This window comes from Eretmochelys imbricata, chromosome 26, assembly GCF_965152235.1.
Source record: "Eretmochelys imbricata isolate rEreImb1 chromosome 26, rEreImb1.hap1, whole genome shotgun sequence".
Taxonomy (NCBI): Eukaryota; Metazoa; Chordata; order Testudines; family Cheloniidae; genus Eretmochelys; species Eretmochelys imbricata.
Genome location: NC_135597.1, coordinates 6,136,974 through 6,147,270, shown reverse-complemented (window position 1 = coordinate 6,147,270; position 10,297 = coordinate 6,136,974).

The window sequence follows — 10,297 nt, the reverse complement described above, 5'->3', positions numbered from 1 at the left end:
TAACCCCCGTCATGCCAACAGCTGTGCCTGGTTGGGGGCTGGCCCCCAGGCCCAGGGAAGAAGGGAATGTGGCACTGGGGTGAAAAAGGAGATCAGCTAACGGGGGAGACCCAGGAGGGCAGAGACCCTTGGGTAATGCCCACTGCTGCAAAAAGGAACCAGTTGATGCCACAAGGACAGATGACGGTTGGAAAGGCCTCCACAGTTAAAGAGAACACCCTGCCCCGCCATCATCCAGTTTCCCCCTCCTCTTCTGAAGGCTGGGCAGCTTGCAAGGAGGAGGCAGTATCGCAGGGCTCTGGACAAGCAGGTTCTGGAGGTGACAGCAACCTGGTGCCTTGCACCAGGCACATGCCAGGGTCTCTCTCGCACTGCAGAAGGCATTGATGGGGGTGTCGGCCAGCCGTGCAGCCAGGCTCACGGCTCCGTGGCGGAACTGATATCCTCCGCAGGCAGCAGAACGAAGAAGGAGCGGGAACTAGCTCACTGAGGATCATCACGCGCGCCCCGTGGCACTGGGTGTCAGGGCAGGCCAAGAGGAAAGTGCATAGCCTGGAGCACAAGCACCCGCAGGCATGGTTTGGAAGGGAGGTGACTGGCTGGATGTCGTTCAGCCAGCCCAGGCAATGCACTGGCAGGAGGTGAGGAGTGCAGCTCAGGGCCCCTGCTGAGTGCAGATATGGGGTCACTAGGGCGTTTAATTCCTTCTAGGCAGCAGTTTAGACCGTGCCCTGAACAAGGAAGGAGCTCCAGTCCTAACCAGCAGCTAAAGCAGGGAACTCCACTTGGCATCTGCCCAGGGTACGCTGCTATTTCAGAGCTGGCGCTCACCTGCAGCCATCAAGGAATAATGAAACAAAACACTGAGGAGCAGTATGGTTAGAGCAAAGGAACTAGGAGTCAGACCTCCTAGTTGGGAGTATGGGCCAATGCTTAGAGCTGGGGAGTCTAGAAGGCAGGGTTCCCCAGGACTTCATTCCTCAGGGTAGTGGCTAAGGGAGCAAGCTCCCTTTGTGCTCGGCGCTGCACGAACAGAACAAAAAGACAACCACTGCCCTGAAGAGATGACAAGCCAACTATTCCTATAACTATCTGTCAGTCTCTAAGGTGCCACAAGTACTCCTTTTCTTTTTGCGAATACAGACTAGCACGGCTGCTACTCTGAAACCTATTCCTACCCTGCCACTGATTTGTTTTGCAACCTCAGTCAAGTCATATGGCTCCACCTTGCCTCAGTTTCCCCATCTCTCCAGTGCAGGGCTGAGGCATCTGGAAGGGCAGCAGTGTATGGAGGATGCTTGCCCTGCCCCAGCCTGTGCAGCACCTATTTTACGGAGCGGCAGGTTTCATGTGGCAGGGCTGCCGCTCCAGGGTTGAACTCATTGTAACCCCTGAGAAAATAGCCAACAATTCCCTTGGAAAACAGATGACTATTTTATTTGTGTGTTTATATCTACACACACACACACTTTGCAGGATGCTGCAGACACTCGGAAGGAGGGGGCATTCATTGTGCCCATGGACAAGGTGAGACGAGCCATCAGCTACAATAATACAATTCACACAGCCAGATTTTTCAACTGTTCTCTGTCGGACTCTCAGCATTTACATTCAAATCCAGGACAGTGTCTGGTTTTTTGCACTCTAATAGACAGCCCAGCCCAGCCCTGCCAATATGGGCTGGTGGGATCAGGAGACACATTGGAAAACAAGGAGGAGAAGATGCGAATTTCCTTGATGGAGTGTTAATGTGGAAGCCTAATTAAAGCTCATAGACCTATCAAGAGTGTTAACCATTTCACTTCATAGTCGGTGAAAGGGGCGTGGCCGGGTGTGCAGAGCAGGCCTAGGCTCCTGGAGGCCTGGGTTCTATTCCTAGCTCTCCCAGATCTAGCGTATAAAACAGGGATCTGGAAAGCAGAATTCCTTGGTTCTATTGCTGGGCCTAGGAGGGAATGTGATCAAGTGGTTAGAGCAAGGGTGAAGTAGCAATCAGAAGTCCTGGATTCTGTACCCCCCTTTCTGAAACTGACTCGAGCTGGGTCCTGGAGCAACTCACTTCCCTTTGTGCCTGTTTCCCAATTTGTTCTTTGGGGAGAATACCTGCCTTCCTCACAGGGGGTTTTCAAGGCTTACCTCATTGGTCTGTAAAGTGCTCTGAGATCCAGATGGCAGGGGCTTAGGGGGCAGAGACCTATAGGGTGTATGGCCGCCCAGGCTTGTGTGTGTATATTTTATATATATGAACATACATATGTGTGTGCAGGGAACATGGATGTACATGCATATTTGCAGGCATGTCTCCAGGTATGCATGTTGCGGGTGTGCTCTTAGGCCTGTGGGGGCCCTGGGTGTTGACATGTGCCTGCCCAGATGCGTATGTACATGTGTTCTCGGCTGTACAAGGTCACGCATTTGAGCATGTGTGCAGGCAGGCATGCAAACGCTTCTGCATGCCCGGATGTGTGGGCGCCTGGTGATGTGTGTCTGTGCTGATGTGCATGTACGTGCAGGGGAGGGCAGGTGAAGAGGCGAGGGAACAAAAGGCCCCTCAGCTAATCCCTCCCAAGGCCTGCTGCACTCAGAGGTAATTAGGTGTCAAAAGGTAAATAGCTGCTTAGCTTCCTGCTGGTTCCTGGGTGGTGACTGCTTGGGGCAAACAGCGTGTGTGCTTGTGGCGAGGGGGTTCGAGTCGAGCAGACACTAGAGTCTGGCTCATTGCTTCTGGGGGCCTTGTGGAGATGGTCCAAGGGGGTGACGAGATTTCATCCAACGCCTTGAACTAGATCCTGGCCAGTTCCTAAGATGCACAACAAACAAACCCCTGCAGTCATGAGTCAGGGCTCAGTGCTGGGGGTGGGTGTAGACAAACAGAGCAGGCTGCCTATGCAGATGCAAACAAGGGGCAGTTATTGGGGTGAAGAGATGTTTAATTCATTAGGGGCATTGTTTCCTGTCTTAGGTGTATCTAGCCACGGGCCTGGCCACTCCACCCTGCTTTCTCTTGTCCAAGGCTGTGCACTGAAGTGGGGGGATGCTGTCCCTCAGGAGCAGAGACAAGAGCCAGACCCAGGCATGCACAGATACGGGCCCACCACCCAAAAAAGCCATCATGGGGTAGGGATGTAGGCCAACGCTGGCAGGCATCGCACAGGTGCCCAGGGCTCCCCACAGGCACAGTCCCTGCCTACTGCCTTTGTTGCCCAGCAAGCTCCCAGCGCTAAAGGAAGTAGCCCCCCACTCTGCTCCTAGGGCAGGGAAACACATCCAGTCCTGGCTATCCCCAGCTGCCCCAAGCACCTGTGTCCCTGACTCCCCCCAGGAGCCAAAGAAAAGTGAAAAAGGAGGAAGGGACACAGGACACTATCTCTTTGCCAACTGCAAGAGACGCAGGGCCCTCACCCCTTCTGCAGCAATGGGGCTTGGACAGGGGCCCCTGTGCCCTACAGCCTCAGTAAACAGAAGGGGACCATGAAGTAGCCCCCACAATCCTCTTGCTTGAGACCAAGGAGCAACGGCCTCCCTCCCATGCAGCACCCAGGGAACCACGACCTGCACGCAGGTCTTGCTGCGTCTCCCAGCCCGCATTCCTCAGCATTGGTCCTGCTAGCCCTTCACGCTGTGGCCCACCTCTCCCCGCAAGCAGCACATCCAGGCCATGGAGCCCCTCCAAGGCAGCCTCCCTGCTCTAGTTCCCTCAGGCCAGGCCAGGAGTCCAGCAGCCCTGGCCTTGCTGTCCACGCCAGTCACGGGGGTGGGGGGGGAAGGGGCCTGCAGGCGGCCTCTCCAGTGACAGTAGCCACGAGGACGCCAAGGTCCGTGGCTCCGTGTGATGCTGCCCCGAGCTCCTGTGAGACTCTGGGGGCTTGTTTCTCTTGCCCGCCATGGAGCCCTTCCCCTTAGCCCAGCAGTGCAGCCTCAGCAGGGAGGGAGCGAGCGAGCGATCAGGGCACCATTAAGAAGCTGTCAATACAGAGGGGCCGGTTCCTCCAGCCACCGAGTGCCATAGAACGTGGGGTTCAAGGTGGGGAGGCCCAAGGTGGTGCAGAGCTGTTGCTTCCTGCCCGCCCATAGGCCAGAGAAGCTGCAAGCAGATGGGGAGCTCTGCTGGCATCCCACTCGAGGCACGAGGCAAGAATCCACTAGCCCCTGGCTCCCCCTCCAAAGCTGACTGGCATGGAATCAGCTGCCTCCCCACCACATGCATTTAGGGTGTGAGGCAGGGACCCATGGGCCCCTCCCTTTGTGGGGCACAGGAGAGGAGCCTGCCTGCCACTCATGGGCAAGACCAAGACCCATGGACCCAGCTAGAGGTGCCAGACAGGGGTCAGCCACCCCCTCACTTTTTCTCCTGTGGGGAAAAGGAAACAAGCCAGGAAGGGCCTAGAATGTATCCAGTGCCCCTCAGCACCTAGGGGAGCCCCCGTGTGCATCAGGGCCCACGCCCTCCCGGGGCCTGCGGAGAACGCAGGGGTGGGAGCAGCTGCTGAAGGAAGCCCTGCCTGAGCCTCCTGTTCCGTCAGTCCCTTCAGGGAGGGAGACAGAGATAAGGGAGATAAAGGGACTTAGGCGAACGTGCGGGAATTCACCTGCCCCCCTCCTCCTGCCACTGCTGACAAGCCGGAATCAGCCCTCAGCAGCAGCAGGAGCTTAGGCAGGGATCTGCGAGGGCAAGGGGAGCACGTATACCAAAGGGACAGAGTTCAGGTGGGATTGCAGACAGGGCTGGGCTGCAAACACAAAGGGCTGGCCTCTTCTACCTGGTTCACAGGACCAGCCCCTCGCACGTACCTAGCATAGCACCTGTTGTCCACGGATTCACCCCTCACACCAGGGCCCAGGCCCCCCTTCCCCTTTCACAGACTGCAAGCAACCCCAAAGAGACAGCACCCCCGGGCTGGAAACTGAACCCAGGAGTCCCAGCAAGGAAGACGCCCACCACTTCTCTACATCCCACTCCCTACCCAGCGCCAGGACCAGAACCCAGGAAGCTCCATGCTCTAACTCCTAGACCCTACTCCCTCCCTGATTTATTTGAGTTTGGTTGGGGTTCTTTAGGGACAAGTCTTGCCTCTCTCAAAGAGCAGAGTAACCCAGCCCCAGGCCAGGCCACCGTTGAGATAACTCAGTGGCAGAACCTGTGTTGAAGCAAAAGTGAAAAATACCTCCCACCTAGAGACCTTGGAGTAGGAGGGTCTGGAAGGCTTGCATGGGCGCTGAAGTGTTTGCACCTTATTTGCCAGGCCCTGCTGGGGGGAAGTGCACACCCCGGAGTCCTGCCTGGCATGGGCAGGGCACTGCTCTGGGGAAGCTCGCAGCTTTGAGGACCCAGCAGATGTGCTGAAGGGCCCTCAGAGGAAGAAAGCCACAACGGCTGGTGCTGCAATAGAACGCCAGCAAACAGGAGGCATTTTAGGATGCACGGGAGCGTGCATCGCCGCACGGGTCAATGGCACAGTGACAGACTCACTTCTAATCCAGCAGGGGATAAAGAGCAGCTTTCTGCAGCTGGAGGGGGGCTGGAGACCAGGTGTAACAACTGCCAGAGCACCCAAGGGCTGGAGAACAGGCAACCTGCCCAGACCCTCTCCTGACAGACTGGGCTGTCACAAGGGACGGAAATGGGTCCTTTCATTCCCACTGCCACGAGCCATCATCTTCCCACTGCACAGCCCAACCAACGTGTCTCCTGGCCAGCCAACCTTGCAGCCGCGGCCCACTGCCTGCCACTCCACGGTAAGCGTTCTAACAGGCCACGGCTGCTCAAACCCCACCCCAAACCCGGATGGCAAGTGGGGACAGCAGGGCCCAGCAGAGGTTGGGAAAAGGGAGCCCAGAGTATTCATCACACAGGGCTCAAGGGCCGTATGGTACCAGCCCCTGAACACAAGCCTGGCCATGCATTCCCAGGGTCATAAGGGCCACACATAGGGTTGCCAACTTTGACTGAAGCTATTCTGGGAGATTTCCCGCCCGCCTGCACGACATGTCATTTTCTTAAAATATCCTATTCAAATCTCCCGGATGGCTTTCAATAGTCACCGGGAGATCGATGCCACTTCTGGGAGACTCCAGGCCAATCCTGAAGGGTTGGCAACCCTCTAGCCACACACATACAGCACCGATTTTCTACAGCCTTTCGTGGGGTGCATTGTGCATCTCCGGGGCATATTGGTGTCCACCCCACAGGGCATGTTGGGCTTTACGATCACATTGCTGCCGCCCACCACCAGCGCATCACTGCAGGGCCTGCTGCATTTCCATCAGGCCTTCAGGACATCCCCTTCCTCCCTCTGGGGCATCATTTGGTGGGTACCACGGCACTGAAGTCCCTCAGTGGCACTCTGAGCTGAAATGTGAACAGGCAGAGGGATGGGGGTGCAAGGGCCTTGCCCGGATCCCCTATGTGCTACCCAGTCATCACCAGCACGCCAAGCCCAGGGGAGATAGATGGGCCCCTCCCCCAGGGAGAGAGAGGTCCTGGGCCTTGCTGCCGGGAAAGCATCCTGCTGGGAGCAGTCATGCCCTGGCCAGGACTGGAGGCCTTGTCCATGTGGCTCCCATTCCAGCCAGGAGCCTCCCCCCACCCTGGCTCCGCACTCCTAATCTATGCACAGGACTCTCTGCTGAAACCAGCAAGACAGCAGGGGGGCCCAGTGAAACCCAGGGGGAGCGGGCTGCTGCACAAGGCCCTGCAGAGAAGCAGCAAATCCCCAGTAGTACCCCCAGCACACCTCTGTGCAAAGCCAAAGAGCACTGGGCTTGGAGAGCAGCCGATAAAGAGCCCGTCTGGCCCTCCTTCAGGGGAACAAAGGCCTCCATTGACAGCTAGCAATAAAGCACTGACACTTCCCATTAACACTTCCCAACAGAGAACAAGGGGGCAGCGGGCAGGGCCTGGGGCTCATCCCCCCACAGGAGGCCGCATGAAAAGCCTGTGAGGATTACCCAGGTGCAGCAGTTGAGCTGCCTTGTTAGCGGCATCAAGGGGTCTTCAGCATCCATCTCACACCTGCACTGGCTGGAGATCCCCCACCCTGGGCAGCAACAAAGAGGGCTTTGGTTAAAGCAGTGGTTCTCAAACTTTTTTTTACTGGTGACCCCTTTCACATAGCAAGTCTCTGAGTGCGACCCCCCCCCCTTATAAATTAAAAACACTTTTTAATATATTTAACACCATTATAAATGCTGGAGGCAAAGCGGGGTTTGGGGTGGAGGCTGACAGCTTGCGACCCCCCCATGTAATAACCTCATTACCCCCAGTTTGAGAACCCTGGGTTAAAGGGCTGGTGTATGGCTATCTAACGCTAACATGTCTCCACGGTCTGTTTAGTCCTCAGCTCCATCAGGCTGCCACCAAGGGGTGGGGAAAGACAGTCATCCTCCTAGCTTTAGTGATGGGGAAACTGAGGCACGGAGCTTAAGTGCCCTGTCCAAAGCTATGAGTGTTAGGGCAGGGAACAGAACTGAGGAGTCCTGGCTCGCAGCTCACTAGGCCTCGCTTTCTCTCTACCCAAAGCAATGGTAGTACACACAGAGATAGGAGGACCCAGCCCCGCTATTCTAACCACTAGATCCCACTCCCTCCCAGCACCAGAACAGAACCCAGGAGGCCCAGTGCCCTGCTGTTCTTTGCCCTGGAGTCACTCCAGTCCCAGGGAAAATGAGCGCGCTGCCAATTTCTGCCACAGACTAAGCCAGGGGAGTCCCCTGCAGCTCCCGGGGAACCCTAGCACACATTGGGGTGCAACACGGGCAAAGAACCCTGCACCTTCCCCACTGCTGCTTCTTGCAGCCCTGACCGCGCTGTACGCACAGGCTGCATTCCAGAGCAGGCTCTTTCTGCGGTGACTTCATGACAGGAATGCAGCTTCAAACAGGAAGCGAGGAGGCGCCAGGAATGCTGCTCCTGGCCTTTGGCACAGTGTTTTGTTTGTGCTTCTTAAATGGCTGGATTCTCCCCCTTCCCCCTCCCGCCACAACTTGACCTCTTGGGGATCAGTGACCCCCCCCACCTCCTTTCCAATTCAGTCCCCACCCCACAGGCATTCCAGCCACCGCGACACCCTGCACCTGAGAAACGGGACGCAGCTGGGAGCCTGGGCAGAGCAGCGACTGCAGGATGCTGCACACGTCCAACAGACTCAAGCCACAATCATCCCATCCCATGTGGCCCAGACGCAGGACAGGGGCCCAGGACTCCTGGGCTCTTGTTCCCAGCTCCCGTCCACGGAGATGGACAAGAGGCCTAACAGGGGGCAGCAGGAGCTCCAGAGCTTTAAACCCAGCTCTGCCAGCCATTCCCTCTGCATCCTCAGGCACGTCACCTCCCCAGTGATGCTACACACCTACTGCGCAGAGGGTGGAGAGGCTGGGACAGAGGAGAGTCCCATGAGGCCACTTCCTCTCCCTGCACCCCCCTCCCCACTCACATTAGCATTTCCAGAGTGCTACTTACCCTTCACTGGGAAGCAGGGCGAGGTGACGCCAGGCCTGGGCTCTGGGTAGGAAGGTCTCTGCTGGCTGAGCAAGCTCAACCGTCCCCCCGGCTGATTTCAGGCCGAGTTATAGGCTCCTCAGCTGCTTCCAAGTCACTCGTCCCTAGAGCAGTTTGCAGACGCTGTTCAAAACGCGCAGGTGGAGGCGACAGCTGGGCTGCTCCCCCAGGGCCAGTGGGTATTGCCCAATTGCTTCCGTCCCCCTGGCAGAGCGGGGCTGGGCACCCCAGCCCCCCTACAGGGCAATGCGCCTTCAGATCACCTGGGCAAGGGTCTCATCTCTGTGGACTGAGAAGGGGAGGGCTGGTTCTGCAGGTGCCCCCGCAGGTACCAAGCCAGGCAGGGGGCCAGCATTCAGGGCCACGTGCTCCACGAGGGTCTGCACGTATCTGTAGGGTGGTTGCCCATGACCACCCCATGACCCTTTCTGCACCCTGTCCTGAGGGTGCCCTGGTACGGCAGGATAATAATGCCCCAGGGAACACCAGACACGGGCACACTGGTACCTGTGGCCTCTCCTCCAGAAGCTGGGCTGGAGCACAGGTCCTGCGCTGGCCGGCCTGCCTCCTCCTCCTGTGCATCTGGCAGCCACTGGCCCGGGGCTCGCCCCAGGGTCAGAACACACCCAGCCCCATGGGACTGGGCAGCCTTTGAGCCCCGCTTGCTAGCGCTGTTCTGCATCTCAGCGCAGGGCCCCCGTCAGGTAACCACCACCTGGGCAGGGAGGGCAGCTTGCCTGCCCCTTCCCCAGCCATGCCCTTTGCCAGAGGAGCCCACAGATTTTGCAAGAGCAAAGCTCCGTGGGTCAACCCTGCTCTAACCAGCTCCCTCCTCTGCACATGCACCCAATTGCCTGCTGCGAGGGGACCTGCCAGGCCAGGGCACAGCTGCCTCAGGCCCTGGTCCAAGCTCACCCACAATGCACTGCTGCCCAAGCAGCCTGGGCATTCTCTCCTGCAAACAATCACACACACACACACACACACACAACCACACGCACACCTGCCCAGGAGGCTTTGAGCTGGCTGCACTGTCCCAAGTCAGTGCAAGGTGCTGAAGGGAAGCTGCTGCCCTCCAGCGTCCAGCTGCCCACACTGCACTCTGAAAGGGGGCAGGTGACAGCAGGCACTGCACTGTGCAGTGGGATCCATCAGCCCAGGTGCTGCGGCCTTCCCCTGACCTCCGAGCAACACACCCAACCAGGCCCCCCCAGACACCTCTGCCAACACCCCGCCTAGGCTGTGACGACAGTGCAGACCTGGCTCCCGTGGGCGCCCTCACCTCACCTCCCCCTCGGAGCTGGCGGCAGCGAGAGGACCCACTGCGGCTGGAAATCTCCCCGGACTGCTCAATTAACTGGTTGGTTAGCCACGGAGCCTCCCAACTCTGCATCACCCCCTGGGACTAGAGGTGCCCCCTTCCATACCCCCCTCAGCTTGGCAGAATACAGAAAGGGACTCAAAGCCCTGCGTAACCTCTATCATGGGAAGGAGAGACCCCAGATCATCCCCCTACATTCCTAATGGGAAGGTGCATTTCCTCCACCTCCAGAGTGTGCCCCTCTGATAGGAATGGAGATTTTCCCCATCAACCCTGTCTATCTCTATCCTGACTCAGGTGGGTGGGACGCACCCTCTTCCTTTAAGCCCCATTGGTCCTTGGGAAAAAGCATGCTCCCCCTCCCTCTCGGCTGCATTCACAGACCAGACACAGGAGCGGGCGGGTGCGGGGCAGGTATATATATATATATATATATATATATATACACATATTATATTTTATATAGAGATCTGGTTTAA